The 25,540-nt window shown below is 36.7% G+C and overlaps 1 protein-coding gene across 1 annotated transcript in view; it reads left to right on the forward strand.

The window, feature by feature from the left end:
• Positions 1-742: 742 nt before the first annotated feature.
• Positions 743-25,540, forward strand: part of LOC134651072 (voltage-dependent calcium channel gamma-4 subunit) — a 72,516-nt gene continuing 47,718 nt past the window's right edge. The window contains exon 1 of the mRNA XM_063506059.1: positions 743-1,140. The gene's annotated coding sequence lies outside the window, so the exon portion shown is untranslated. The remainder of the gene's footprint in view (positions 1,141-25,540) is intronic.

Here is a 25,540-nt window from a genome sequence, read left to right on the forward strand (position 1 = left end):
GGCATTTTGCCACGGCTCATGGAAGTCTGGGGTCCGCTTGGCAACTAATCCCAGTAATGGGCGTGGGCACTAGTTTTACGAAAGCGACTGCCATCTGACCTTCCAACCCAGAGGGTAAACTAGGCCCGTATTGGGATTAGTCCGGTTTCCTCACGATGTTTTCCCTCACCGAAAAGCGACTAAGGCGATTAATAAGTTACTAATCGCTTAATAACAACATCATTCGATACCTACCCATATTTAATTGTTGCGTGTCACCTGTCCTCTGTCAACGAAATGTGTATTTTACGAGAAAGGACTTATTTTTTCTAATCAACGATTTCAAAATAAAGCGCAGGTGTAGCGAGAGTGTAGAGGTGTAAATGGACCGCGCCATATATTTTTTGTTACATTAAGCTTTTGTTATCCGATTTTAAACTCGTTTTACGTCAAAATATATCATGACCTTTTTTGAGAAAATAAAAAAAAAACGGGATTCCAGTGGGATTGGCGGGATCTTGCTCAGCACAGGGAGGATTGGAAAAGGAGAGGGGAGGCCTTTGCCCAGCAGTGGGACACACACATAGGCTACTACAAAAAAACGGGAAAAGATCCATAGAATTTCAGTGAAATTAATTTATAATAAAACACGTCATTAATCGTCGGCTAAGTATGTAATTCCCTAAGCAGTTACAGTTTTCAACCCTTTAGCCTATTTTGCATGATGGAACCGCTATGTATGTATGCATCTTTATAAAATCTCAAGCAATATATTGCAACCGCTAGAAAGTCCCACTTATAGACTTCAGCTGAGAAAAATGAAATCCTCAAAACAAAGGGCTCCATAGAACTACTCATTCCTCACATTTCATTTCATATCAATCACAGCTTACAAAGTCTCGGGGGCATTCGGGGACGTTCGGCGAAGTTCGGTACATTATCTCGCAGCGGCTGTACTCCAGTGTGTCTACGCCGCTACGAGGGCCGCACGTCACGACGTAGCGACTGTTGGGTACGAGCTCGAGCTACGTAGTCATAGGACGGATGAAGATATATATTTTTACGTTCACACCCGTGCTAGTGTATACGTGAGATGACAGTGTTGTAAACAGTTTTAAGGATTATACAAGTGTTTCTTGAGATTTTCACCAGAATTTTATGGTGAGTAATATGTTTATTTATTTTTTTAATTGTTTAATACGGACCGGTTTTCCTTGTGCTAATGTATACGTACTCTGTCTGTTATTTTTCAGAACATAACAACTGTTTTTATTGTTTGTAAACGTGCAAAAAAAAAAAACATTACTAATGTTTGACAAACTTTAACCGATTGCGGCGTTTTTTTTTGTAGAAAAAGCTCCTCTTCTTTCAAATTTGATTAAAATCGTAACCTTAGCCGTGTCTTAAACAAATATTTTTACACCTCATTCACTTCAATCGAGTTTTGACGCAAGTGCGCGTTTTCGGTACAAAAAAAACCTAACTTATCATAATTTACATGCTAAAAATGATGACCATTAAAGAATGGTACTAAAAGTAGTAGAGTAAAAATGCAAGATATTAACTTATACATTTTTATCCTCAACTTAAATATAAAACACGTAAGTTTTTAGTAAATATTGTTGTATTTTAGCCAAGTAATCCAAGCTGACGTAAGTGTAGCTCTCGTTAAGTTCCGGTTGACACATGACAATCCTCGCACTTTTCTCGCTCTTGTGTATTTCCAAAGGGGCCTAGTACGCGGCTTTCTTGACACTGACAGACGAATAATAGCTTTATTAGATAACAGGATAAAAGAACTTGTACCTCAAGTCATGACAACTTTAAATTGTTTGAGTTATTTAGGAAAAGTTTTCTTATAAATATACTTACTTAATATTTTGTTTCGTGAGTAAAAAAAATACTGCCAGATGTGATATATTTTCAACTTTATAATGCGGGTTATGCGTTTGTAAATATGATATCGGTAAAACGTATGCGGGGATGACATGGGGCCCGATTCGGATTTTGTAATAGACATCTATTACAAAATCCGAATATATCTTTTAGACATCGCCAAGATACGATAACGATATGTTTAAGATCTAACCTGTCAAATTTGACATTTCCGCGATTTTGGGGATACTCTTGAACGATTTCCACAAGATATTACTTAGAGATCTAATTCACATCTAATAGATATCTAACACGATCTATCGTAAATGTGTCATTGGTTGCCCGAATTGCGCTGCAAAAGAGAACTAGTTGAAATCAGGGATGTTGCGAACATCCGCATCCGCATCCGCAACCGCGGAACATCCGCATTATTTTCAACATCCGCATCCGCATCCGCATCCGCATAAAATCGATGCGGAGCTTATGCGGATGCGGATGTCGAACAAGTCGGTACAGGAACGTCTTAGCGGCGGCGTAAGTGCTAGGTAATTTCGTCATTACCTATAACGAAATCGTCTAGATCCAGAAAAGTCGGCGAAGTTACTGTTTATTAAAGATAAAGATAAGATAAAAGATAAAAGATAGTTTATTCAAGTAGGCATAATTACAATGCGCTTATGAACGTCAAATAAAGCTAGGTAGACCGGCTCCAACCCTACACCTCTGCCCCGAGAAGATTTAAATCCCCCCTCAATTGGAGGAGGGTATCCCAATATGGGACCGGCAACAAACTCGGCGGGACACATCTTTTCAAAAATAATTACATCTTATAATTAACATGCATTACGAGAAAATAAGGGAAAAAATACAATTTAAATTACTATAGAATTCATGCAATTATACACATAAGGTGTAATAGAAATTTGATTTAGAAAATATACATATGTACATGGAATCATACAAAATCGTAGCTCTTTCAGAAAACATATCAAATTCTTACAAAAGGAAAAGAAAATAAAGTTATTAAAAGAAATGGGAAAACATATTATATAAATCTGATTGATTATTATTAATTACCAACATATAATATTTGATGTGCTTTCCTGCTTACCTGAGCTGTGTCACCTATAACTCTATACATAATACAATGTTTTTAATTGCTACTACTTTTTATTAGTTAGTTTCTGGTTTGGACCATGCATGTTTATCTGTCAAGTAGTCCTCGACTCTGTAATAAGCTTTTAACATCAATGACTTTTTTAAGTAATTCTTAAGAGCTGGAAAGGGTAATCTTAAAGCATTCTCAGGTAACTTGTTATAAAAATGAATGCATTGCCCAACGAATGACTTTTGTACTTTACGGACACGAAACTTTCTGATAGCAAGCTTATTTCTATTTCTAGTGTTAAAGTTATGGACATCAGAATTCTTAGTGAAGGAGTCTAGATTCTTAATAACATAAATAATACTATCATATATGTATTGGGAAGCTACAGTTAAAATATTAATTTCTTTGAAAAGTTCTCTTAATGATTCACGCGCTCTTAAGTTATATATAGAACGAATGGCTCTCTTTTGTAAGACAAATATAGTCTGTATGTCAGCTGCTTTGCCCCAAACCAGAATACCATATGACATTACACTATGAAAATAACTATAATAAACAAGGCGAGCTGTTTCAACATTAGTCAGTTGTCTAATTCTCCTCACGGCGTAAGCGGCCGAACTTAATTTGTTAGCTAGTGTTCCGATATGAGGACTCCATTGTAGATTTTTGTCCAATGTTAAACCAAGAAACAGAGCTTTATTAAATATAACGCACCTATATTCTTGCTCAAATACTAAACGTTTGGTTTTTTTAGGGTTCCGTAGCCAAATGGCAAAAAACGGAACCCTTATAGATTCGTCATGTCTGTCTGTCTGTCTGTCCGTCTGTCCGTCTGTCCGTATGTCACAGCCACTTTTCTCCGAAACTATACGAACTATACTGTTGAAACTTGGTAAGTAGATGTATTCTGTGAACCGCATTAAGATTTTCACACAAAAATAGAAAAAAAAAAACAATAAATTTTTGGGGTTCCCCATACTTCGAACTGAAACCCAAAAATTTTTTTTTCATCAAACCCATACGTGTGGGGTATCTATAGATAGGTCTTCAAAAATGATATTGAGGTTTCTAATATCATTTATTTCTAAACTCAATAGTTTGCGCGAGAGACACTTCCAAAGTGGTAAAATGTGTGTCGTCCCCCCCCCCCCCCTGTAACTTCTAAAATAAGAGAATGATAAAACTAAAAAAAATATATCATGTACATTACCATGTAAACTTCCACCGAAAATTGGTTTGAACGAGATCTAGTAAGTAGTTTTTTTTTATACGTCATAAATCGCCTAAATACGGAACCCTTCATGGGCGAGTCCGACTCGCACTTGGCCGCTTTTTTAATAAAAAAATACTAAAAATGTAATATTTGACGTTTTCTAAGTACCTAATCTTGACATCCGCATCCGCATCCGCATCCGCGGATGTGAGCCTTTAAAAATCCGCATCCGCATCCGCATCCGCGGATGTCAAAAAATCTGCATCCGCAACATCCCTGGTTGAAATCTAAACTATAACGTATCTAGATTGGATCTAGTACGTGTCGTCTCTTGTGAATATCTTGAAGTTCGAATACGGCAGATGGACAGCGTCCTGATCAACTGGCCGGAGGAAACACCAAATCGGGAGTCGTGGAAATCAAGGGAGAGGCCTTTACCCAGCAATGGGACACTCAAATAGGCTAGAAAAAAAAATCCTTGGATTTCACGGGCCTATAAATCTTGGTCTTTTTATAGGTTTGCGTGGGGATATAAATCCATCACGTAGAGGCCCCTTGGAGAGCTTTGATGTCATGTAGTTATTCTTATTAATTTCAACACTGTATTTATTTTTCGTCTTAAGTTAGGTTATTTATAATATGAATATAAAAGTAAAATATAAAAACACTTACAAAACAATAAAAAATACATATAAACACATTATAAAAAACCTAACCTAGGGTGCCGCCAGTAGCGGGGCAAGGTCCAATTAAGCCTTGCAGCCCGGGGCAGGGCTGCAGAGAGAGGAACCGGCGGACTATCTGCGCCGTGTCCAAGATCACCGCGTTCTGCATCTAACCCTTGATCCAACCACCTAGCGTCTCTCAAGATGTTGGTCGAGACTCTTCGCTATTAGACCGTTCACTGAAACGACTATCGAGACAATGATCGTCGAATCAACATCCCACATGGCGGTTATCTCGTGAGCTAAGTCTAGGTACTTACTGGACTTGTCCTTCTCGGCCTTCACGAGATTCTCGTCATGGGGTATGGTGATGTCAACGAGCACGGCTCGACGTTGCGATCGATCTGTTATCACAATATCAGGCTTATTCTTATGAATTGTATCTCCTTCGATTTCACGGGCCTATAATCCCGGTCTTTTGATAGGCTTGCGTGGGGACACAGATCCAACACGTAGAGGCCCCTTGGAGAGCTTTTATGTCATGTAGAACGCCTGCTGGAACCCGTTCACATGCGCAACAATAGACATCCATGAACCGGTCTCCGCAGGCATTGGGACTATTGTAGAAAAAGAGGACAGTATACCGATCTATGGATTGAAGTTTGGGTGGACTATGAGACTGGGTTATTGCAAAGCCGTACGGACACCTGCCATAACAATGGTAACACACGTTATCGAGGCAGGTGGTGACTCGCCGCTGACTAGATGGGCCCCTGAAACTGTCGCCGTAAAGACGACCAGGGGCAACATCGGTGTGAGCGGCTCAGGGGTGTCGAGAGGTGTACACCGCTTTCTACCCAGTGGCTGTAAACAGCCACTGTGCCAACTCGCGCTTACGCAAATTTCACTTCCACCCCTGGAGCATATAGCTCTAACGACTCCTCTCGGGACGGCCAATTAAGGCAAGCCAGAGCCGAGAGTCCTGCGGGTCCCCTTGGGGTCCACTCCGACCGACGAAGACACGCCGGAGACGGAGACCCTGTACGACTCTCTGGAGCACTCGGGTCCGTGGGGTCGTTACTCCCCAACAGCTCGCCACAAGCTGCCCTGCGGGCTTCTTATTAATTATTATTATACATATTATGAATATATTTTTCTTATTTACATTTATTTATATCTAAAATTACAAATAAAAATAAAAATTATAAATTAAAAAAAGACAAAACGCTTCAAGTCGTTCCTGGTGCAAAGGTGCCCATTTTCTTATTATTAATTTAGTTATTCATATCATATAATTATTATTTACCGCGCCGCCAATGCAATAGACTGGGCTGGAATACCTATAGTATGAAAGAGAATAATTCAGGTAAAGGTCCTCACCCTGGTACCAATACGATCAGATTTTTTACCTGGGTTCGTTAGTTACCTTTTGTTCATTAGAGGCCAATTCGAACCTAGACTTTACATCAAATTAATATCTTAATGATATCATTCAGTTATCATTCGCGCGTGTGGGCCCGATTCGGATTTTGAACTAGACATTTATTAGATATCTATTAGACATCACTAAGATACGACAACGATATTTTTAAGATCTAGCCTGTCAAATTTGACATTTCCGTGATTCTGGAGATACTCTTGAACTATTTCCACGAGAGATTATTATGATATTGTAACGTAAAAGTGACATTTGTTGCCCGAATTGAGCTGCAAAAGAGAACTAGTTGAAATCTAAACTACAACGTATCTAGTTAGGGTTGCCAGATCGAAAGGCGCTATTATCGGGAAAAAATATAAAATTTTCGGGATTTTGGGCTTTAAGTCGGGAAAAAAAACCATTCAAACTAAATTAATTGTATTAAAAACAACGATATTTTACATTATTGGCATTACGTCAGCTGCTCTGCCCACTCTCGCCACGCGCGCGCGCTGACGGGCTCGACGCGGGTCGCTTGCTCGCTCGACGACAGTTCGGAACTTGAAATTATTGTTTATAACGTGAAGCGTTTCGGGACAATTTTCACTTTGTCGGGAATCGGGAACACATGCTAAAAATCGGGAGAATCCCGCCGAATCCCGACCATCTGGCAACCCTATATCTAGTACATATCGTATCGTTCTCTAGTCTAGAACGGATCTTGTTTTTCCAATACCGTATTTCGCTCGTACTTGTTCATACATGTACCTGTGGCGCGAGCGAGACGCAAGGGCGAATGAGAAAAAAAACTAAAAATCAGTAACAATCGCGGCAGCAATGCGGTACCACAATTTATTAACGCATTCACTGCCAGGGGGCGTGGCCTAGGAACAAACTTGTATGACATGACGGTCGACGCACATGTGCGTCGGCAGCGTCGGTGGCAGTGAATGTGTTAAGAAAATTAACAGTGACCCGTTTCCCGTTTTTGCAGCGTTGACTTCACTTTATTTGTCAAGGAGTAAGACAATGAGAGCGTCTTCGCAGTTTAGTAACGATGTGAGCCTCCATTTAGGGTAACATTCCATTTCTGACCGCAGCTGCACTACTGGTACAGAACGCGTCGCTATTACTGTCAATTTCCATTGTAAAATGAACAGTAGTGCAGCTGCAGTTGGGAATGGTCTGTCACCTTTACTGTAACACATAAAAGGTAGGTATCGAAATATTTCTATATTACTATTACAAGGTCTCATTAAATAAAGTGCACCGATACATAGGTATACCTACTATTATTGTCCTATGAGACTGGCATATCCAAAATCCGAATGAATACTAACAACGTCGAAACATTTTATAATTAATAACAGGACGGTAATTGCCACTTCAAAATTGTAATTTAAAATGAAATAAGTTTTAATTAGAATTTGGTTGTACTTTCACTTTGAGCTCCAATTTGAGCATTTAGTTTTATTCCTTAATGGAAATCCTTTATTCGATCGAAATTTGTAATTGTAGCTTGTTAATTTGTAACTGAGAAGGATAACGCGTTAGTTGCATCTTTACCCCCGCCATAGAGGTACAATAATATAGAGAGGAAACGGGGGAGGGGCCAAATGACCGAACGAGATACACTTATAGAACTTTCAGTAGGAGTAGCAGAGAAAGCGGTATTATTGCTTGTCCTTGTCACAGTCTCACTTTTTGTTTGTTCCCCACCATAAATTTAGTATGGTTTATGGTGGGCAACAAATAACCCGACCGAATTACGTACCTAGATTGTTTTTGGTATATTGTCAGGAATGTTAAAACGTGTTTTTAATATTGTCGCATTGCGTATGTTTTGTCCCGGAGGCACGCGTATATTCTATAGGATGCTACCTTCTATGACTCCCGCGTATATTTCAAGTCTTATGTTTTGATATTATGGAATGTGATTCTCGAATTAATCTACTCTACCACTATAATTATTGCTATATGTATATGTATATAATTCTAGCAAGCGGCTTTATGTATGGACTTATAATGTGTGGCATAAAAGATGTATGTATAGTTTGAGGCAATTTAAATGCAACTAGCGTGTAAGCATGCATTTAATAACTCAAAGCAAACTGATCAATGATCGTTTATGTTATAGTTTGTAGCTTTCTAGTAGACCCCGAAGGCTTATCCTATTGTCTATTGTTCAGTAAAACCGCACGTGCTACTTACCTGCAAAAAAGGGTCCTAATTATTCTATTTGGCACCTGAGCGCGGGCTAGTCCAACGCTCAAAAAACCAGTGTAGGTGCGCTCTCCGATAACGCGCCTTTGTTACGCATCTCGATGACACATTTTAGACTGGTTCTGTAGCGTTCGACTCGCCGGCACTCAGTAACCGAAGTACCGATTTTTTATGCAGGTGGTTGTGGCACATGTCACGAGCGGTTTTTCTTAACAATAGACAATAGGATTAGCCTTCGGGGTCTATTAGAAAGCTACAAACTATAATGTAATAGCTATTTGACACAAAATCATTAGTCAATAGCCAAGTCCATTGGCAACAGTTTAAGTTTCGCTCCACACATGCACACTCATTTTATAATTAATGCATATGCATTTGTAGGGCATCAGAGTTTACTCTAATATATTTGACACAAATTAAATTTTAACTGCTGTTTTCCACGTATTTCATATCAGTAAAATACAACTTCTTGTAATAACATAGTTTAAGCAATTCCATTGTAGACCACACACTATGCATTCACTAATTGTAAGATCAGTTATTTATTTAACTACTAAATGTGTTCGGCTAATTAATTTAAGTTAAATCTTCTTGTATTTAAAAATAAATATACAAAAGTTATAAGTGATATGCTTTTTCGAGATATTTAAAAACTGGACATTCAAAATACCTGTTACTAATCATCAAAATTGTAAACGCGTTTGTTTGAGCAGAAAAAAACAGTACGGTTACCATCAGTTTGTCACTGACATAAACGCCGTCGAGAACGTAATTTACTTTCTATACATCTCGCTCGCACTCGCATATTAGTGCAAACGGGATGTATAGAAAGTAAATTACGTTCTCGACGGCGTTTATGTCAGTGACAAACTGATGGTAACCGTACTGGAAACAACGCAGACGGCAAAAACGAACGGACGGTGCAACGTTAGGAGAGAAATTTCAAATATTTCAATATGGCGAACTAATAATAGGTACACATATTCCTTTTAAACTATTTTGTTTCCCCGTTGTACTGGAAAATTTTCTTGTTAATTAAAACATTCGCATTTTTATGAAACTGGAATAATATTTTGTTCCTAGTTATATTCATTTATAAAGTTTCCTATCGCTGAAATAGGGAATCTTTATTTTACGTGTCATCGTAACAGAGCCGTGATTTGCCGAGAGCACAGAATAAATAATAGTACTAAGTACAGAAGACTCACTCTCTAACAAAACGCGTCTGTTACGATCAGCACAGATATGGCCGCTAGGTGGCGACAGCGCCACGCGCGGCTTATGGCTTTCCCCAAAATTGGGGCCGAACGGATGTACTTTTAGCTACCTGTAGCAAAGCGACGAAATCGCGGAGTGAGCCACGAGCCACGCCTGCCGAGAGTGAAAGTTATGCTAGTACCTATAGGGCAAAGCAATTGAAGTTTTATAGACTGTGAAGTGAGTTTTGAAATACGTTGATCTTTTGTAATATCAATACTAGGAACTAGCACAATACGTATATGTATACGGTCAATACGGGTAAGTGTGGCCGGCCGTCACATTGGGTCTGTTTACACATTGTTGAGGGTTAAGTAATTAGCCACTAAACGCGAGTAACAAGTAGCAAATGTGTGAACTAGTAAACCTGCAGAGATGTGACTTATTTGAAATACTTGTATTTAAAATGCAAATACTAAATGCAAAATACTTATTTTGTATTTTGTATTTAAATACCTTTTGAAGAAAACTATTTTGTATTTTATTTGAAATAGTTTTTGGGACCTATTTTCTATTTTCAAAATACAAAATACTTTATAGTAGGTAATGTAGGTAGGAGTTACAATCTCTTCTGATGTTACAATCCTGGCAACTCTCTCATACTGTTGAATCTGTTTAGCAACGTCGCACATGACCACAAGCGTAGCGAGTGGTTAAAAAAGTGGAATCTTGAGTGTTGCGAGGGTTTCAAGGTACGAGAGGAGAACAAACTTTTCTGCCCTGATGAAACTTTTCTGCACAAACGAGACGTTTTCATCACACTAACGAGAGGCATTATACTAGCTGTAAAACATTACAAATCTAAATTAATGCTTTTAAAAATTGTCCGTTATAAACCATCATCCATCCATCCTTCCGGTTAATATGAGCAAACAACTAGAAATTTGCACTTTAGATAGAGGACTGATTGACACACTGTTTTCAAAGAATGAAGAGAGTCTTTTCAATTCGGATATTCTGAGTAATACTTTTTAATTCAGACTAGGTATTCACTATTCAGAGTACCTTTTATCGCAAAGTATTTGTATTTTTAAAAAGTATTTTGAAAATACCTATTTTGTATTTTGTATTTGAAATACAAATTCAAAAACTATTTTGTATTTTGCATTTGAAATAGTATATCAAGGAAGTATTTGTATTTTGTATTTAAATACTTTTTATAAAGTATTTTTCACATCTCTGTAAACCTGTTGTATGAAAAATATGAAAAAAAAATTTAGGAAATAAAGCTTTATGAATACCTACTTTCCACATAAAATACTTTGAACATGATCAACCCTTAACTTCATGCATACGGGCATGCATTTGGCCGGTTTTTCAAATAATGGTCTAAGAGCTAGCCACGGCAATAGGTATGCAATTTATAGAGCAACGAAATCCCTCCGGCTATAAGTTATCGTCACGCCATCGTTATCGTTATCGTCATTACCTATTTAAAAAGAAATTGTTAAAATAGGCTTAAGAGACTTAAATTCTTGGAATTCTAAATGCCTGGTTCTCGGCTATAGCAATAACGTCCTTGGACATTTAATTGCAAGTCATTGGATTTCGTATAAGTATGCGATATCACCTGGCGCACAGAATAAATAATAGTACTAAGTACAGAAGACTCACTCTATAACAAAACGCGTCTGTTACGATCAGCACAGATATGGCCGCTAGGTGGCGACAGCGCCACGCGCGGCTTATGGCTTTCCCCAAAATTGGGGCCGAACGGATGTACTTTTAGCTACCTGTAGCAAAGCGACGAAATCGCGGAGTGAGACACGCCTGCCTTGCGGTGTGTTTTTATTGATTTGAGTTGTTCTTTTAAAGTCTGTTTTTCTAATATTTAAACCAAATCAGATACTGATATGTAGTTGTTGGGTCATAAATCCGTTTAACAAAACGAAGCCTATACGAGGGGCGTTCAAAATATTCTCGGTATTGATATCTTACAACCTCTTCTAAAATTTCTTTCGTTACTGGCCGCTAAGGTTTATTCATTGACATTAAAAAAAAGTATAATTCGAACCGAGATGTTCTTTTGTTTTTCTGCAATTGCTGAACAAACATGAACATCATGTGGGAATTGACAATGTTAACTAAATTAGAACATCGATGCGTGATAAAATTCTTGACAAAACAGGGTAAAAATCAAAAAACCATAAAAGAGGAAATGGATTGTGTTTACCGTGAGTCTGCTCCTTCTTTATCTACCATTCAAAAGTGGTCAAGCGAGTTTAAACGTGGAAGGGAGAGTGTTGAAGACGACCCTAGACCTGGCCGGCCTGTAGTAGCTACTTCACAAGAAAATATTGATAAAGTGGAAAAACTTATATTGGAAGATGGTCGAGTGAAGGTAAAATCTATAGCACAAGTAACCAATCTCTCTATTGGTACCGTACATGATATTATCCATGACCATCTTAATATGTCAAAAGTAAGTGCAAGATGGGTTCCGCGAATGCTGACTCGGCTTCAAAAAGACATGCGTGTAGCTTGTTGTTCCGATTTTATTGACCTGTGCGGTGAAAATCCTGATGAGGTGCTGCAAAGAATAGTTACTGGAGATGAAACCTGGGTTCATCATTATGACCCAGAGAGTAAACAAGAGTCCATGCAGTGGCACATTAAGGGTTCAGCTCATCCCAAGAAGTTCAAGGTCATCCCTTCAGCTGGCAAGGTCATGGCCACGATATTTTGGGATTGTGAAGGAGTATTACTGATCGATTATAAAGAAAAAGGTGTAAATATCACAGGACAGTACTACGCTAACATTCTACGTCAATTAAAGGATGCAATCAAAGAAAAGAGGCGAGGAAAGTTAACCAAAGGTGTTATGCTTCTGCATGACAACGCCCCCGTCCATACTGCTCATATTGCCAAGGCAGCTATTGTTGAATGTGGGTTTGAAACTATTACTCACCCACCGTATAGTCCGGACTTAGCCCCCAGCGACTTCTTTTTGTTCCCCAATCTTAAAAAGGATCTGCGTGGAAATAAATTTTCCGATGATGAAGCATTGAAGGCGGCAGTGGAGGAGCATTTTTACACCAAAGATAAAAAATATTTTTATGCAGGATTAAAAAAAATAATTGATCGATCTTTTAAGTGTATGAACATAGGGGGGGAGTATATTGAAAAATAAAAATATCAAACTTTTCGTACTTGTTTGTTTTCATTCTCATACCGAGAATATTTTGAACACCCCTCGTACTTATAACAAATAATTCAGGTGTTTTGTAATGAGTTTCCAGATAATACAACCCAAGGGTTACAACCGTAGTGAAATATTGCAGCAGGTCTTAAATTGTAAGGAAATTGCCCAGAACCGAGACCTCTAATAATGCACCTGATTTAACGATCGCCTTAAGCCGCCGGCTTGGACACTTGCGACGTAATAACATCGCTGACATTGTAACCTATGCGAAATTATATTCTGGAGCCCAATTCGACTTAAGTTGCTTAAGTATTGAGAAACGTATTAGGCTCCTCCCAATGACTGGACCCTTCGATAAGTCGATTCAAACTTACAAACTGATGTCAATTTGAACTCATTTTGGCATCACTCCCATGAGCAATTTTATTGTACATCTTGCTCGGAGGTAATTATAAAAATGGTGCTAGTGAGATAACATTCCATAACATTTTTTTAAAGTTTCATTGCTGGTTCAGGTTTATTTGGATATGTATTTTTATGATATTCGAAAATAAGTTATATTTTTATTCAAAACAACACAAAGAAATATTAAATGAATAGGTATTATACCCGTAGAAATCTCAGCTTACTTTATTCTAAAAATTTAACTGGATTTTTATCTTTTTATTTAATAAGTCGAGAAAAAACTGATGCCACCGAAATTGCCACATCTGCCTCGCCACGGGGGTACGTATAGACAGCATACATACATAGTACATACTGCAGCGATACGCTTTGCTAGAAACCTTTTTTTTTTGTTGTGTTGGTGTCAATTCTGCCTATATCATTAGCGCAATTTTTAAATGTTCATTGAATATCCTTTTTGCAATTGGGAAAACCGCTTTTTGTCGCGGGTAAGTGTTCGAATCTTTTATTTTATTATTTGTTTGCATTTCTTTATTTTAGCGTGGCCTTTCTCTTCGTCCGCAGTTTTCTTTTTCGGGAACATTTTACCATTGCCTTTGTGGACACGGACCAATAGCCGGAGAGCTAGCCACACCACAAGGCACACGCCACGTTACCTGACATAGTTCGGTCAACGATTCAGACATCAGCCTGAGCATGGGCAGCGCACCATTGGCCTAAGCCTATTCCCGACATCAGTCTGAACTGAACGTGGTCGGTTCGCAGCTCTACCCCACAACTCAAGGGAAGTGTCCATCCTTTTAACGAATTCAACAAAATTTACAATTTGAAGCGAACGCTAAACCATTCAACAGTTTCCTGTGTGCATTTTATAAAAATTAAATTATTGTTACATTCTTATTGCTCGCAGCCTGTTCCTTACTGGTACCATTAGGGAACGAGAAAGACTTAGCCAGGTGGATAGCCTTTTAGTTCATAAGACTGATTTCGGTGTCACACTACATCCTAAAAATTACCTGACTCTGAAACTTAGCTGATTTCGGTGGCACTTATTTTTTGTATACTATCTATGATTTTGTGTGGGCAAGGTGTCTGCTTATTTATTTTAAACTGTTAATTATGAAGTAAGGAACAAGAAAGACATAGCTGATTTCGGTGGCACTTATTTTTTTTATACTATCTATGATTTTGTGTGGACAAGGTGTTTACTTATTTATTTTAAACTGTAAATTATAAAGTCTATTATTTATACTTTCCGAATAAAACGTGGCAATCTTGTAATATTTTTTCCATTCCTAATAAATTTGCTACAATACATATTATGTCTTAAGATTGTTCTGGACATTAAAACAGCCTTGTTAATTGATAAGATTGATTACTGTAAGCTGCAGAGCGGGTTGACATATTTGATAAATTGATAACCCACCCTTGACACGCCTGGAGTTTGACTTAGACGTGTGTTAGACGCATTTTAGCAAATTAGCGATTTAGTGTGTAGTGAATAAAACACAAGAACAGTTTTTGGAGACCGGGAGCGGCCGGTTATTTTTTCTATGGTTTTGCAATAAGTAACGTCATATGACTCATACTAACTTTGGTTTAACAACAACACTTCATGAAACCGGGCAAGTGCGAGTTGGGCTCGCGGGGGTTCCGTACAAACTTTTTACAACGTTTTTTTTCTACAGGATTGTCTTACGCTTGAACGGTTTTTATTATTTGTTGTTATACAGTAGGATAGAGTGGCCCTATTTGAATTTACTGTGATATAATTTCTAGACCGTTTTTTGGGGAAAAGTGTGTTCAGACACAAAACTAGTTTTAACTTTCCTGGACTAACTGCTAATCTGCTTAAAGTTTTCGTTCCTATATTTTTCTATGTAATTAATCCAATTTGAGGTTTATATGTTTAAAAGTTACGATTTACATAGTATCTAATATTTTTTTTTTCTTCTAGTTTTAGTGACAAAAAATATGTTGTGTCAACTCCAATAGTTTATTTAGGTTCATGAGGTTATAGCCCGTTGAAAGACAGTTCCTAATTCCAATATCACGTTTCACTCATACCGTTCTTGAGACACAGCACAATAACAAACGGAGGCTCCAGAGTTTTTGTTCTCCACACAGGTTACAGAACTCTAATAAAAATGGTTCCCACTTGTGGGATCCCAATGCTTACTTCCCTTACATGCTATTTTTTATTTAGTGTTTAATCCGCCAGAATATATTACGATTACGTACCTTTGCCTTTTAAAGGTCGGACAGCCACAAAGACGGTGAATGCTAAGCAGAAAATCCCTCGGGTACGGAACCCACAAGGGACACTAATATACCATATTCGACAAGCATTACTTAGACACCGTGGTTTGTTTAAGTGACTCTGTAAATAAAACTTAAGTCTTAATGATACGAGAGAAACAGACATAATTTGTTATCAACGGAATATTACTATTGCAGTCTGCGGAATAGTATAACGAAATTATAGACTCCTAAATGGCATAATATATTGAGAAAGCTTTCAATAATCTTCCTTTCAGGATTCTTACAAGTACAAACAAAAACAAAGAAAAATAAACTGTAAGAAGCAGATAACTAAATTATTGTTTGGGCTACCATTTGACTGAACAAAAGGATAAATACGGCACAAGGCACAACACTTCATAATTCATAATTTATTTATTGCATCCATGGTTGTTACATAGTGAAAATGAGTTTCACATGGACCCTGGTAGGGCACAGCAATAGTCTTAAATCTAATTTATGTCAGATATTCGACAGTATATTTATATAATAATTATAAAATTAGGTCTTTTAACAATGGTTAAGAGATTGTAATTTAAAATGTTATAGCAATGAATGTCTAGGAAATATTATTAATAATTAAACCGTAGAACGTGTGTTTTGTACAGAAGTACTTGATTATTTATTCCCAATTTTTTCCTGCTAACTCATCCTGAAGCTGCATATTTAATAACCGAATTCAGCAGCTTATATTATATATGGATAATAATAAAGTAGGTAAGTAAATTCAGCTTTACCGGCAATCAGATAAAAATAAAAATATTGTGCCGCTTTTGGTAGGTATTTACGAAATAATATAATATCAAATGATTGTGATGATGTAAACATTTCAATATAAGATGCGGTAAAGCGACGAAAGACCCAAACAAATCTATTTAAAGGACCGTTAATTATTATAAAGTAGGTAGTTTAATATTTATAATAAGCAGATTCAACTCGAACTCAGCATAATATGTCGTGAGTTTATACATCAACGTCAAAATTGGCTTAAAAGTGCTTAGCGACAACTCATTCGACGAAATAATGAGAAGTTCGATCAACACCTACGCAAACTCCGGCACGTTAACTTGAAAACTGAAACTGGCGAAAGGGGGTAATAAAATGAGCTAAGAAACAATTGCTACTCAACGAAAATGAAACCGCGCCCCATTCAGAGTTTCGCTACATAATGTTTGAGGTTAAATTAAAATGAATACCGACGTCGAGCGAACATAATATCGTTTTATCATTTTTAAGCGTCGGATTTAATTAGAAAAAATCTTAAGGGATTTTTAGAGACCTTTAAAAATGACTTCAAGCAGTTCTATTGTGCTTACCTAAATATATTTCTGATCAAACGTGTTTTATTTAGGCATATTTAAAAGCTCTTTTGAACTGCGACAGTTCAGTAGAAACTTCCAGCATGATTCGATCTTTAAGATACGTCAAAAATTTTCTAAAGATACGACATGGATTGTGTTTGAAGTAACTATTGACACTAACATATCCGATCCATATCGTATCTTTAGCAAAATTTTGACGTATCTTAAAGTTGGAATTAGGTCGTAAGTATGTAAATCAGTAGAAGACCCCCGTTTTCGTAAAGGTCGTGTATCCTGACTGACTTCGAGTTTTAAGAAGAAGAACCAGTATAACGTTATACGTGATCTGTATCAGTTGTGCGTAGTTACAGAGCTGATACTGTACACTGGTTCTAATGCGCTATAAACCAGTAGACGCTCGGTTGCAATTGGAATAATACTCAAGCTCTCATCAGCAAACTGGTAGGGGGTAACTATGCGGTAATATATGATAATGGCGGTAAAGACAGGGTGCTCAAATTAACGGGGGTCTTGCATCCGAGTATTACTACGAAGTACTATTATAAGTTATGATGAAAAACGTGGTATTGGAAGTCCTTTTTAGAAGTCTTTAGTTTACGAAATGACGACCTATATAAATCATATTCTTTTCCGATTATTCTTTTTATTATACCTTGTACAAAGTAACAAGAAAGTTACTGTGTAGAAACAAATATAGTTTATCTTTTTTTTTAGCCTATTAGTGTGTCCCACTGCTGGGCAAAGGCCTCCACTCTTTCCCGACACTTGACTCTGTTCAATGCACACTCCCGCCACTCCGCACAGAATGTATTAAGGTTTTCCCGCCATCTCCGTTTGGGTCTTCCTTTGCCCCGAGATCCATCTTGTGGGATCCAGTCCGTGGCTAATTTGGCCCAGCGTTCTGGGTGCAGTTTATCTAACAAATATTTTATGGTAAATTAAAAGAAGAACTAAACTAGACATGACGTATTACGACTAGGGTGACTGCTATAGGTAGTTATTGGCCACTACATAGTAATTGGCCACTCCCAATAAATCAGAAAGAAACAAGCCAATTGAAGCCTTATTGTTAAGAGTGGCCAATTACTAATAACTATTTATATCAATCACCCTACGTTCGCTTGTAAATTGGTAACTTATAAGTAATCTTTATAAAGAGAGTGGAAAGATCCTGGATGGTTCGAGTAAGGAGTTACAAAAACCCTTTTACCCATATACAAAACACTTAGCAACAACCTTCAATCCCACCCCGAGACTTGAAACAAATTACTATTACCCTACTCACTTTCCTAAAGTATAATAATATGTAGGCGTGTATTATTACTAGAAACGTAAGTAAACTCTTTTCAATCAAGTAAAGTAACTAAGATTCAAACGAGTACAATGTGATCGCGAAAAAAATGATTTTATAAGAAAGGCATGAGCAAATATTACAAACGTTTTCCATTTGTTCGAAAATTATGTTTACGTAGAGAGTGAACAATTTTCAATCGCACGCCGCTCACCCTTCAAGCATGACGCGTAGATAGGAGTCATCACGCCCGCATCCGTTTTATTGGGGCGATACCCGACCCGCGAAGCCTTCTATTGACCCCTGAGCGGGCATGAGGCGTAATAATACACTTCGTCTATTAGGTATTCAATATTTTGTTCGGAAACTCATCTATGTTTTACGGCTCTTGCTACACGTGTGAATATTGCGATATCTCTATAACGAAATATTGTTATGGAGCACACAGCAATAAAGCATAAGTATTACATATGTATTCGCAGCATTTTATTACAGAATGATAATAACTGTGACACATGCATCGTGAAATCTACATTACCTACACATTAGTGATTTCGATAATCCGAACCACCGCATGTGTATCCCTGGGACACGGCACAAATAGGGATGATGACACATGTTGAATTTTATAACAAAATCTAGTAAAATAGATAGCAAACGAGCAATTTATCACAATAATGTGGATATTAGAATAAAATATTGTAAAATTACAAAAATACAGGACCTGCAAGTTTTTCTTGTTTTGTCCATACTACAAGATGGGCTCCCAGAGACCTTGACGTCACGTTCCCTTACCGTTTTGTTTAGGGCGTTTCGCAAGTGAAGTGCGACTGTCGGCCTTTAACTACAATTTCTGACTTTTGTGTTACTTTAATGCAATGGGTCCCATTTGATCCTAAAAACAAACCCGATCGATTGATACCATATATGAAAATTAGTCATGTAGCCTATTCAAACCCATCCAACATTTCTTCGGTGTCAATGACGGTACAGTCATACCTAACCCGTCTACCTCCATCCTGCAATTCCTGCACTAGCGCCATGTTTTTGTTGTTGCTCACTCTGTTTTTGTTTTATAATTTTACATTTTTGATAATTAAACGTGATTTTTACCTACACATTTATGCAATAAAATTACCTATATGTACTTACTCGTAGTGTCATATTTGAACCTATTCCAATACACCGCCTTGTTTTTCCTCTGAAAATAACATTCTCTTTATAAATAATGTGTATCTTCGTAGCAATTATTTGTAACTTTAAACTGGGATTGAAATTTACGCCATCTGTTTATGAGAATAGTATTCACACAAGCATCGTGGACGATGACAATTATTTTGTTGGATAATACCTATTGCTCGACTCGCCGAGACTTGATCCACTGATAATATTATTCGTCACGATCGCCCCAATCCGGACCACGTTGAACGAGCTTACAAGCCAGCAAAGCCACCACTCTTTAAATCCGAGATCTTCTTGAAGTATGGTGAGCCAGAAAACCCGCTTGACTGCACGATCGATCGTGCCTTGAAGTGTCTGTTCGGTTTTTGCGGTTAATAAATACCGTAGGTAGGGTAAACTCGCATTATTTGGTGACACGCCTAATTCGGTGATACAAGTTTTGAAGCATGACACCCAGTAAAGCTAGTGATTTAGGGCCTTTTAAATGTGACTTTACGGCAAAGTATTAAGGTAGAATTCCGTTTGCATTCTTGTGGGTCAAATTGAGAGAGCGAGATAGTTAATATTTGCAAATTTCTCGCGCTAGACCTCATTTCGGCGCCGCGCGGACTTGTACAAACTGGTTCTCCGTTTATAATTCGTTTTTAAATACTAAAAGTGCCTTAATTTGTACAAAAAGTGCACAGAGTAGTAAAAGGATATTATTTTTGGTATATCCATTATTATTTTTAACACAACTTGCATAGTTTTTTCACAGTATGTTGTGAAAGCCGGTCAAAAAATTATCATTTTCAAACGTTTGACGCCGCAACGGTATCACCAAATAAAACAAGGTAAGTTAAGTGTGAAATAAATAAATGAGTGAAATGTAGTTACAATGCGGTATTTTAATTATTTAATGCATGTATTGTATTGAAAAGTCTATAATTAATAAATTGGCGATACATAAGTAACGTTAGCATATTATTTTGGGGGCCTGTATCACCAAATTACATGAGTTATTTTTTTACTTAGTATTGTAATTTTTTTATTCTCAGAACATTAGATCCAAAAAAAGGAAGGAAAAGTTCAAATAAAGGTGAATCGAATACAGAAAAAACAATAAAAAAGCAGAAAATGAAGGAAAAGACTGAAAATGACTGGAGGTGTCGTTCTTGTAGTGGATTGTATTCTCAAGACGTTTTATCTAAACAAGCAATTTATTTTAATACCTTATAATTAATATTGTTTTCTAAATATATTTTAATAAAATTTCATTATCCCTAATTATGTGATAAAAAAAATAAAAACTTGTGTAATTTGGTTATAGTCTAATTAGAGTAGTACGTATCACCGACTTAAGGTTATTGTCACCAAATTAGCGAAGTTCAGGGTGCATAAAAAAAAGAAGATTATGCACAGTATTATTTGTTATAATTAAGATTTAAATGTCTGAATATGCCAATAGTAAGACTGTCTGCAGTTCCTATTAAAAGTAAAGACATTGATTGATAATAACATGGACTTTTATTCAAATTTCAATTTTATCACCCAATTAGATGAGATCACCCTATTTACCGCATTTCATCTTGTCTTCGCTATTGTCGTCGGTTAAAATTTTGGCCTGCGGTGTCTGTCTTACGTTTAATTACTTACGCGGCGGCGGAGACTTTAAGCCAAAGTAATCCTTAAATTCATATTCTTAAGTATTTATGAAGGGTGTATTTGGTTTGAAAATTTTTCAGCGGGTAATCTGAATACGCAAGCGAAAAAAATACATATTAGTATGGTTAATAAAAACCCGAAGAGGTGTTAAAACGAAGCGTACCTATGTTTGTGTTTGTATGATTCGGCCATAAAGCTTAAATGCTTTCATCCTAGTTGATCCGGGGGCTGTCAAAATGTACCCAGCCTGAAACAGATTTAGCGAGAAAAATTGACTATTCGACTATCGGCAATTTATTATCAATACAGAGTCCAAACTTCATAGATGCATAAACGATTGTAAAAGCTCTCTACACCATGTAACTATTGAAAGTCACAAAATATTGTGCTACTTTTGAAACACAGACATACAATTATCTTATGTAAAACAAAGGTTCTGTAAGATTTTTTTCTGCGACTTTAGGTGTTACTAACTGAAAGCGTTATTTTAGGCAAAGCGGCTTGCAATTTTAGCCCTACCGCTACCGCTTAACTCAGACGGTTTGTTAGGAGTGAGGAGGTAGCATAGTGCTTATATTTGGGACTGTCTAGTTAAATTATTTATTTTTTACTTACTGATGTAAGTGATATATATCCAGTCATTCAGCCAACATTCTGTAGATCTCTATTTAACCGTTAGTTTTTTTTTCAAATACTACAAATATAAATCACAAAATTGTACTACATTGTAATAGAAATCCTAACAAACAGATACACTACTTCAAAGCGCTTGTCTGAAAAGGCCTTGAAAATGAACTGGGAATTTAGCCAATAAAGGGGGAGAGACAAAGGACTGTGAAAAATATCACACAAAGTAACACGCCGTAATATTTCACGTCACTACTCCCCTCTCCGCATAATTTCGATAATGCGAACAGTTATCGAGCATAAAATAATTTGGCACACACTTGACTGAATATAGTAGCAGACATAATCGGGCCCGAGGTAGATATGGGTTGTTTATGATTACGGTAGGTTTTCATGTGGTTTCACAATTTGGAATTGGTTCTACCATTCTGTTTTAATACGTTATTACGAGTATTACCCGTTATGTTGTGGCTAAAAGCTGATTAAGAAGTAGGTACAGTTAATGGGTCTAACAGCATATTATATTACCTACATATATGTATTTTATAAATCATTAGTTATTTATTAACTAAAATATTTTTATTTTTACAAATAATGCATTTATATCTAGGAAATACAGAAAAAAGTTTTGTAAATTGTCATCTGACACCTGAAAATTAGACGAATCAATGAAATTGATTAATAAATGTTTTCGTTTCATTTCTAATTAGAATACGCATTTCGTCAATTCTCATCAAAATATTACAAACGAGTATCATTATGCACGTAAGTCAATTTTTGTGTAGGTACCTATTAGATAAAATGTCATCCTGAATTATTAATATTTTTTTTACCTTTTTACACCTATTTAGGTACATGTGTATAAGGTAAGTATTAGGTGTAGGACTTAAGGATAACGAATAGGTTTTACAGTTATAGTTAGGTTAATAGATCTTATGATAGAGGTTAAAGATAGGGGATGTCGTGCAAGTTGCCTCTAACGAGATAACGACACCCTTGGGAAGATGGAGTGGCCATACTGCTTTTAACTATGCCAGGTTGGTAAAATCAGTTTTTGTACTTGAACATTGTTTTTGTATGCACCTATACTTGATTTTGTTACTTGTTGCTGCACGCTGCACCATTCGCAGACCGAATATAACCTTTATTAATAAATGTAATGACTGATTATACGGCGACAGCAATGCGGCAAGAACAATAACAGCAGTCGCATTTCACACATTGCTGAACCTATAGTGCACCCGGTCTTTTTAGTATGTCTTATTGTAATATAATGTAGGTACTTACTTAGTGTCATTCAATAGAACTTGCTAACTATGTAAACAAACCGCCATACTAAAATTGACACTGAATGTCAATTTACTAGTAACTTTTGTTTTTATAGTTAGCAAGTTCTATTGAATGATACTTTACGTATGCTTCATTTGAATAAACTGGGTTTTCCTCCTTCTTCTTTCTTGTCAAATAGAATGGCAGGAAAACCACGAAACAGAAAAGGTTCAAGTGTAATTTATAAATACATAATACTTATATTATTTTATGTACTAGGATTCAACTCCGGGAGCGTTCGCCAGCTTCGCGGCCTTCGCGGGCTGGGCCATTACCAAGTTGGTGGTCTTTGTAAAATCAATAAATGGACACAAAACAAATGAAGATAAAACAAATATTACCCCTTAATAGCTTTTAATTATCAAATTATTTAAGGATTAAAATGTTAAACGCGTACCTAAATAAACTTTCAACAAATTACCCGATTTCGCAATGTTTGTAAATGTACTTACCTGGTAATCGAACAATTAGTGGTTATTCTGTTCACACGTAATTGTTTTAAATAATAAAATCTGCTGTAGATAATGATTTATGAGGTATAACTTGATAAATGTGCGCCATTTATCAGAGAAATCAGAATGAACATCAGCAACGCAAATAGTGTGTTTGTGGCAATTCCTGGATCTAATTTATTGTTCAGAACTTTTTCAATAAATAGGCGATAACAATCACCCGCCGGAAACATGGGCATACGAAAAGTCGACCAAAATAACTCACATCCACCTCAGTGTGGAGAGGCGTGAAGAAAGATATTTCAGCGTCACGCATCAATACTGAAACATATCCATTCTCGCCGAGTTCAAGCGACAAAAGTTTTCTTCAAGCCGTAATGTATGGAAATGCGATGGAGACATATATCGTATTCTTGCAGCTCTTCTTTTGAGTCTATATACTAAATTGTATATCTTACCATATTCGGCGTCTGATGCTTTTTGCTCGAGAAAACAATGCTATCCATTTGGCGCACTTCACATTAAGTAGATCCAGACAGTAGCGTCGCGAATCGAGTTAAGAATGGAGGTATTGTTTATGCACTGTTTTCAATTCGGGATATTTGAAAGAACGGGAGTCGTGTTCCAGTTCGGTTTGATTTTAAAAGTTTATCGCCGATAAAAATATCATGCATTTCAAACTTTTATACGGCTGCTATAACTTACCTACCTTTAAGCAAATTTACGGCATGACAGCGACGTTTCGCATTTCTAATCCCTTTTAAACATCACTAAAAATTAAATATAATTATTTATAAAACAATATTTCTTAAATAACGATGCCAGCAATACAAAGTCCATGCCCCGAGGGAACTGGGCAAACTAAAAAGAATATGACCAAAGTGCGAGATCCCTGACTCCCAGTCACCTTTTGTTCAAAATGCGGGGAGAATAGTCCATATTTCATTTTCGTCCGCCTCTTGAATACGCAACGAGTTCAACACTATGAATACTAACCAGACAACAGTTTAAGCGGTTAATCGTGTAAACAAAAACTTTCACTTCATGTGAAATACTCACATATTCAGTGAAAGGGCTGAGGATTTGTTGTTATGAATATGTTGCCTTTTCGGATGTGTAGGTACGGGCGTATTTCAAATAAAATGTACATTGAAAAATTTGGCTGGTTCAACAATTTTTTTTTACGTTCTACTTGTTATTTGGTAATATGAGTGATATATAGTTTGATCCCAGAAGTTTAGGCATTCAAAATAAATTTATAAAACGATTAATATATTCTCATTTGATAGATTTATCTTTAAAAAGAAAACAATAAATGCAAAATTCTTGAAGTCCCACGTCGACTCTGCTACGTTTAAAGGCAAACTAAAAATATAACACCAATTATAATAAGAATTGAATGTGGTCACACAGATAACTCGATGAGTCTAGATCATAAAAATGTGTGCTTTATATGCATGTAATATGGTCTAATTAATAAAAACTAATTTTACTACCGTACAAGTAAATGGAATGTACCGGAAATTCCTGTTTCGTCACAACAAATTCGATGACTAGTCTAGCCAAAATCCTTCTAAAAGCTTTAATATTTCGATCCTAGCCACATTAGAATGCTTAATACCAAACGCCGTCATCTTGATAGCATACTGTTAGTCCTCATAACGGTGACGAAAGGTGGTTGTGTCGTGATGGTGCAAAAAAAGTGTTCCGGTATAGTAACAGTATTTTCGGTAAGTACAGTATAGTACAGTACAGTACAGTAGTAGTAACTTTAGTATAATACAAATAAACATTAAGAAACTTATAGTTTATCCTAAACTGGAAAGATTTCCTTGTTGAGCTAGTTCAGACAAGTTAATATTGTGATTTTAATTTCTTCTGGTGTAAATCGTCACATCCGAATCGTCACGTGATATATTACCGGAACGATTTTGTGACGAACTGGAATTGTAAAGCTTAGTGCAGATATTCGAAATTTGACAAAGTACAACTCATTTTATTATTATAAATACTCATTCTGAACAGTGAAACATGGTGTAAGAAGTCCACTTTTATGTTTCTATTTGTTTAAACTGGATAGAGTAAATAACCCAGAGTTTTCTTTCTTA

This window comes from Cydia amplana, chromosome 9, assembly GCF_948474715.1.
Source record: "Cydia amplana chromosome 9, ilCydAmpl1.1, whole genome shotgun sequence".
Lineage (NCBI taxonomy): Eukaryota > Metazoa > Arthropoda > Insecta > Lepidoptera > Tortricidae > Cydia > Cydia amplana.